Source organism: Erythranthe guttata, chromosome 13, assembly GCF_056151865.1.
Source record: "Erythranthe guttata isolate IM_541 chromosome 13, IM_541, whole genome shotgun sequence".
NCBI lineage: Eukaryota > Viridiplantae > Streptophyta > Magnoliopsida > Lamiales > Phrymaceae > Erythranthe > Erythranthe guttata.
In genome coordinates, this window is record NC_142545.1 from 7319842 (window position 1) to 7328179 (window position 8338).

Sequence of the window (8338 nt, forward strand, 5' to 3'; positions counted from 1 at the left end):
GTACTTGTCTCGAATGTTGATTGGGTTGCACGAAGCTTAGGAGAGACGAGTGTTCCAAACATAGAGAGGGATTTAAATCTTTCTTTCTCAGCCTGCTAAAAAATTATTTCAAAATTTGACTAAATTGACTATGCTTTACTATTGCACTTCTATGTAGGACAAGATTTAATCGAGGGCTAACTTACATGATTATTAGCAGTAACCGGCGATCCCGATTCTTCTGCCTTTCTCTCTTCAGACTCTTTATCACAAATTAAAAGAACAAACACTAAATCAATATGCATGTCAAGGATGCTAAAATAAAATATTAAAGAAAACCCGAGAAACGGCAATGCGAAAATTGAAGTTCCGTACATTTAATCTCTCTAAAACATGTATACGGCGGCCAAGAACACAACCGTAACACAATTTCAAAATCATAAAACAGCTGCGAAACAAACAAAAATCGATTTAGAAGCAAAGCCATATACCCAGATGTTGAACTGGTGGACTATCAGACTTGTTCTTCAACAACTCATCCTCCTCAAGTTTGGCTTCGTCAGATGACATCCATTTGCACAGAGTGAAGCATGGTAGCTCTATTAAAATATTAGATTTATTATTTATTTAATTAAATAATTAATATTAGTATAGTAAAATAATTAGTCAAAATAGTATTATGTGATTATAGGATACTTAGTTAGTTGTTAGTAGTGGGTTATTAGTGTTCCCCTAAATTAGGATAAGTTTGTTTAGTTGTTTTCAATTTAAGTTGTAATTCTTTGATTACATTAAGATGAAAAACACCGTGTATCGGTTTTTCCAACATGGTATCAGAGCTTGAATCCTGACCTGTGATCCAAGTTTTTTTTATTATGTAAAGTTTTACGTATCTCACTATCTCTAGGGCAGCACCTATGTTTTTGTGAGATTAAAAACAAAACAAAACAAAAAAAAAAGAGAAAGACTGAAAGAGAGTTATATATAGGATCGAGGGAGAGTGATTCAAAACCCTCTAGTTTGGCGAGAAAGTTTTGCAAGAGGAGAATGAATAGTAGATTTCTACAGTTCATGCTCGAACTTCGTGGTCCATCTCTCTCGACGGGGCGGAAATCTGGGCAAGAAAAGTTACAAATGCTCCACCTTTCATAAGTATAATCTAGGATTCAAGGCGGAAGCTTTGAGTGGGCGACTACAATACCTAGCGCTCGGAGGAGCCGACCATACGTGGTTGATGATACCCGACCCGCAATGGAGCACAATTGGAGCTGCATCAAGTCTGATAAGTCCTTGAATAATGAGCAGCAGCAGCAACACGCAGACCTCGATTTCTACGGCGAACACTCTGTTATCCAAGAGAGGCGGTCTTCTTAATTTCGATGGGGCAGAGGCAACCTAGATTCGGCAACTACGAGGCCGTACAAGGTGAAATAGAATCGTGGATGTTGAGATCCATTCCAAAGACTTGAAGGATTGACGACGATGGGGCAAGATGAATCAGCTCATTTGTGACATCGTCGAGGCAGCCAAGGCCAAATCCGATACAGACGAGGCGACACTCGGCAAAGGACAACAAGTTTGGCAAACTCGACGGGGAGATTAGAAGATTCGAGGCGATGCAAAGCGATTTCGGCAACCGCAACCATTTTTCGGCGAAGGAGAGCATGTTTAGTCAGACCTGCAAACTCACCGGAGAGATTAGCAGAGATATGGCAGAGAAGATCATGATTGGCAACTTTGGGCGGTAGAGCAGACCGATCGAAGAAGTCGAGCCATAATCGGTTGATGATAGCTCGCAATGCTGCAATGTGCAGATCGGTTGATCATAAAAATTAGTTTTGTGACGGGGCACAATATGATGAGCGAACTCTAATGTGCATGGAGAAAAAGGAGTTCAAAATTTGACAGAAGATGTCACCAATGCTGCACCAGAAAGAAAGACGTGCATTGGCTTGTTCCTTTTGAAAGAAGATATTACTCCTAAAAAAAAATTGTGCAGCAGCTACCTCGCTGAGAGAAGTTTGAAGATCATATGATCTTATTTGTTTGGTGATGAGAGTACGGAAAATTTTGAAATCAGCCGTAGCTGATGAATACAATGTTTGAGGATGAGAACATTGTGGAATACTTCTTTGAATTAGAAGTGGTGAATTAGCAGCAGCTAATAGATTTCTTGAGTAAGAGAAATCATTTTGCATTGTCAATAGGTGAAGATTGACGAAGGCGTTCAAAAAATTGGCGTTCGCCCGAGTTGGAGTGTTTGAGGCATTGGTTCTCAATGTGGGGAATTTGATATATGTTCTTTCGCAAAAGAATATATCGAAGCAAGAACAATAAATCTCATTGTAAACTGTTTTCCGCATAAATCAGTTTAAGGGAGGGTGTTAAAATATTAGCTTTATTTATTATTTAATTAAATGAATAATATTAGTATAGTAAAATAATTAATCAAAATAGAATTTCGTGATTATAGGATACTTAGTTAATTGTTAGTAGTGGATTAGTGTTCCCCTAAATTAGGATAAGTTTGTTTAGTTGTTTTCTATTTAAGTTGTAATTCTTTGATTACATTAAGATGGAAACACACCGTTTATCGGTTTTTCTAACAAGCTCCGTATCGGTGCCACCTGGAAATATAAACACGAAAATGCTTTACGGACGGATGGCTAATTAAACACTATTACTGCATATTCTACGAAGTGTTAGATAAACTCAAGGCTTCAAAGTATATTTCATAAAAACACCATCTATCCTAAGTTTCGATACGATGGGAATATTTCAAAATAGATTTTTTTTTTCTTTTGTAATTTCCAATTAAGGAAGTTACCATTGTCTACTTGCAATGTAGTTGAAGCATGGTGAGATTTGAGGTCAAACAAAGAGTTGTTGACTCGAGAAGCACCCATCGAATATCGAGCACTTGCTAACTCCAGCCATCCCTGCAAATGCCAGAAAATCAAGATCAAACATACATGAGACTTATTATAAGCAATCAGATCAAGTACAATTATCCAATTCTATGGTTAATACTCATAATCCATGATTTAATCTGCTACAGACATTCATATCATAACAATACAGTAGTACATACTATTTTTATTTCCTTCAATCAATCCCTCATATTTCGGAATAATCAATTATAACGCAATAAATCGAAGATTCCATCTCTAAAATAAAAAAACGAGTGGAAAATTTTCAATTTCCGAAAAACAATTTACATTTTACCAGGCGAAGAGATGAAGATAATGATTCGACGAGGATTAGGTAATTATCCATGGAGTCCAATAAATTCAGTATATTCTGATCAGCTCCCGCGATTTCATTACTTGATTGATTCCCAGCCTCAGACGTCTGCATGTTTTTTCCTCTTGACAAAATTAATTTCGAATTTGTAGAGTTCGTCAATGAATCGCAGAAGAAGAACACAGACGCAGAAAAAGCTGTTTCAACCATTTGAAAGTTTCTCAAACGCTTTCATTAGAACTAGAAAGCGTTTTTTCGTTTTCAGACGGTAATAATTTTGGGGATAATTTTTTTGGATAATACAATTTCGGGGAAATTACAGTTTTCACCCCTCAAGTTTGCACCGATTTCACATTTGGTCCTCCATGTTAAACAAATATATTTGGTCCCTCATTTTCCAACAATTTAATATTTTTGGTCATTTCTGTCAACTTACCGTTAGTCCCTTAGTTAATGTAGTGATAGAAACATGTTTGATTCCGTTAGTTTTAACGGGAGATTGACGAAAATGACTAAAAATGTTGAATTTTTTAAACATATGGGACCAAATGTATTTTTTTTGTGAATATGGGAACCAAATATGAAATCGGTGCAAACTTGAAAGATAAAAACCATACAATATCAGATATTCTTCTTATATACAACTTTGATTTTAGTTGGTAAAAATCCTTGTCTAGTTTCATATACGATTTAATCGTCATCACTATACTTCAAAATTTCATCACTGTCAGCTCTATATTCATCCAAAATGTCTGGACTACCCTTCATTGGTCGAAACAACCCCGACATAAATCCTCGTACATGTGTGCACAAAATACATACGTATTTAATTCCCAATTTTACTCAAGTTAAATCTCACGAATTAAACATATTATTAACTAATTACTAATTATAATTAATAATTAGGATCAACAAACCGCCAGGCTGGCGGTTGAAGGGTTGTATACAATAAGTAAGATCCCACAACCAAGAAATTTCTTCAGGTTGTCCTAACACTACAACTACTGCGTACAATCTACTGTTCAACAACGAAGACTATTCTGCTCTCAGTCAACGCTTCCATTTTCAAGATTTTTATTTTTATTTACTAAATAAATGTTGTTTGTTGTTTTGTTTTTGTCTTTGATTTTTGAAGCTGGAACACCTGTCACCACTTCTTCCGCCTCATCTTTCCCCCAATAACCCATGATTCAAGATTCATGGTCGGAATACAAAGCCATAGTTAACCAATTCTTCTCTGATTTTCGAAATTAAGTTTAACACCCCCAAGCAAAAGCATCTGCAAGATTCCTTTTAAGGTAATTATAGTTCAATAATTTATTTATTTGTTAAAAATGTTGATTAATTTGGGATTCTGGTGTGGATTGGATATTGTTGATTTTAAATGCCTATGGATATCTATTCATCTGTTGAGACAGACAACGTGTTACGACATTAGGTGTGGTAACAGAATTCTTGTGTTGTGACAGTAACTAATCTACTAAAAGCAGAATAAAGAACACAAGAATTGAATGTGGTTCGGATACAAATGTACCCTACATCCACGAGGACTTGCAAAACTAGTTCAGATTTAAGTGTACATTAATAGGACTTAATAAAACACTAAAGACTCCCTCTTTATGTGATACGCCGTTCTTGCACACGACTCGAACTTGTTGATAATCAAAGCAATTCCTCCTCCGCACTCTTGGACTTCCTCCAATGTTGAACTTCCTTCAAACGGCGGATCGACCTCTCCCGAGATCTTTTAAGCACTTCTCCCGAAACGCCGATCTTTTTTATGGCCTAGTAGAAGAAACCTATTCTGTTGCCACACCTGTCGTGCAGACAGGGCTGCAGCACGGGCTGCACCCTTCAAAGCCTTTATGCTGGGATTTTTCTTATTAAAGCTCCATCGGACTCATATGAGGTTGAGGGCCTTATATAGGCACGAAATCCACCACCCTAAACCTAACTTGGGCCCTAAGAAACCGATTAACTAGGTAATAGAATCCTAGTCGATTTCTACTTCTATTCTAGATAAGTACAAAAGATACCTAACTAGAATATAATACATGGAAACAAATCTAAGTCCTAATAACAATATTACAAAAATAGGACTCTAATTAATTCCAAAATAAACATGGAAAACAAATCTTTGCCAATCTTTAATTTCCACGTATGGCGGATTTCTTCAATCTTCACAAATAGAAATCTCGTGCCAACAATCTCCCCCTTTGTCATAGATTGGTTAGAATCCATGTTTAACAAGAACTCCTCCTGCAGATGAGATTTACTCTCCCTGCAACAGAGATGCCACTTTTCTTCACCCGTCTTGGTCTTCTATCAGAGTGTCCCATCACGGGGCACGTTACAACGCAGCGGAATTGGGTGAATGCCGTGACAGACTTCCGTCTCAACCTTCCTTGTGAACACACGTCATCCAATAAGCAAAGCAAACAAATCAAAACCCAAAATCAGACACTAAGTATTTCTAGTGACCCGCTCTGATACCAATTGTTGATTTTAAATGCCTATGGATATCTACTCATCTGTTGAGACAGACAACGTGTTACGACATTAGGTGTGGTAACAAAATTCTTGTGTTGTGACCGTAACTAATCTACTAAAAGCAGAATAAAGAACACAAGAATTTAATGTGGTTCGGATACAAATGTACCCTACATCCACGAGGACTTGCAAAACTAGTTCAGATTTAAGTGTACATTAATAGGTCTTAATAAAACACTAAAGACTCCCTCTTTATGTGATACGCCGTTCTTGCACACGACTCGAACTTGTTGATAATCAAAGCAATTCCTCCTCCGCACTCTTGGACTTCCTCCAATGTTGAACTTCCTTCAAACGGCGGATCGACCTCTCCCGAGATCTTTTAAGCACTTCTCCCGAAACGCCGATCTTCTTTATGGCCTGGTAGAAGAAACCTGTTCTGTTGCCACACCTGTCATGCAGACAGGGCTGCAGCACGGGCTGCACCCTTCAAAGCTTTTATGCTGAGATTTTTCTTATTAAAGCTCCATCGGACTCATATGAGGTTGAGGGCCTTATATATGCACGAAATCCACCACCCTAAACCTAACTTGGGCCCTAAGAAACCGATTAACTAGGTAATAGAATTCTAGTCGATTTCTACTTCTATTCTAGATAAGTACAAAAGATACCTAACTAGAATATAATACATGGAAACAAATCTAAGTCCTAATAACAATATTACAAAAATAGGACTCTAATTAATTCCAAAATAAACATGGAAAACAAATCTTTGCCAATCTTTAATTTCCACGTATGGCGGATTTCTTCAATCTTCACAAATAGAAATCTCGTGCCAACAGATATAATTCTTGCTGTTTTGCCACGTGGGCTTGGGGAATTTTGCTGAAATAATACTATGTTGAGATGGGTTTTGGTCTAATTTGTATATTAATTAATTAGGTGTTCATGATTGATGATCAGAGGTTGTTCTTGAGAATAAGAATTACTAGGTTTAGATGTGTGAGCAATTGTTTTGATTTCTGTATATAATATATTATAAATAAAAAATATTGATTACTTCGAATATCTATGCTTAGAGATTTAATGGCGGAAAGCTGGGATGGAAGTAGTAGCAACAATGACTCAGCTTCTCAATCAGAAGAGAGCCACCATTTCGAAAAGGCTCCGTATCGAGCCAATCTACGATTCCCCCGTTATCCAAACAAGTGATGCACGATCCCGTTACTTTAGAAAACGGGCAAATGTTTGAGCGAGAAGCCATGGAGAAATGGCTCACCGAGTGCAGAGAAGCCGGAAAAAAGACCGACTTGCCCCCTGACACTTCGAGAATTACGAAGCACGGAACTGAACCCAAGCATCGCCTTGCGCCACACCATCGAAGAGTGGAGCGCGAGAAACGAAGCGGCAAAGCTCGACATGGCTCGGAGATGCCTGTCATTGAACATACCCGATAACGATATTCTTCAGGCACTGAAATTCGTGCAGCACCTCTGCCTGAACAATCCCGTTAACAAGGAAGTGATTCGTAATGCTGATTTGATACCGATGATTGTTGATAGTGTTGAAGAGCAGTAGCCGTAGGGTTAGGTGCACTTCTCTCGAAACCCTTCGGATTGTGGTTGAGGAAGATTCCGATAATAAGGTTTGTCGTAAATTTTATGGATTTTTTTTTTTTTTTATCGTCGTTAGTTTGAGATTGAGTTATGTTAGTATTCTTGCAGGAAATAATGGCTGAAGGAGTGACTGTGAGAACGATAGTAAAATTCTTGTCACACGAGCAGTCGAAAGAGAGAGAAGAAGCTGTTTCGTTGCTTTACGAGCTTTCTAAATCCGAAAGACTCTGTGAAAAGATTGGTTCGGTTAACGGGGCGATTCTCATTTTAGTGGGAATGGCTAGCAGCAACTCCGAGAATCTTATTACAGTTGAAAAGGCCGATAAAACCCTCGATAATCTTGCAAAGTGTGGGCACAACGTAAGACAAATGGCTGAAAGTGGAAGATTGCAGTCTCTTCACACACTTCTTCTAGAAGGTTTGGTATATTGTCCATATTATATGTCGCTTTAGAACTTTCTTTTGATACATATTATATCACTTTAGAATTCCAATTATGAATTAAATGCACTTATTACCATTTTACCCTTATTAATTCAACTCTATTCAGTATTCACCATGAGCTCTCTCTGATCACCTCACTAAATGGTAAAGGGTATTTTAGTCTTTTTTCACGCGTGTTTCCTAAAATTGAATCTCGTGCTAAATTTTATTTAGGAAAAAATAAAAATAAATAGGCATTACGAGTGGATCTGATCTGAGACTGAATTACTTGAAGCATTAACCAACAATTTTATTTACCAAACCAGACGTTATATTTCGTCATGTAAAAAGCTAGAAACCAGCAAAAAATTCAAAATAAACTCAGTATAATTATACAGATCAACCAACAGACCTAAAAGTCCAAAACGACAATATATAGAAAAAAACATTGCCTAACATGTTGTCGGCCTTCCTGGAATCAGCCTTCGATTTAGCTCATTTCATGACGAAAATCTTCAGCAAACCAGAGAATCGGATTACAAAAACATCGATAATCCAAACAAAAAAAAATGAATAAATTGAAAGGG

The 8338-nt window shown here is 37.3% G+C and overlaps 1 long non-coding RNA gene across 1 annotated transcript; it reads right to left on the minus strand.

Moving 5' to 3' along the window:
• On the minus strand, positions 1–575 carry LOC148765797 (uncharacterized). The gene is made up of 3 exons (XR_016029153.1): positions 471–575; positions 186–241; positions 1–92 (listed from the first exon to the last, which is right to left on the minus strand). It is a non-coding gene; the product is annotated as an uncharacterized LOC148765797 (long non-coding RNA).
• Between the last annotated feature and the right edge of the window lie 7763 nt (positions 576–8338).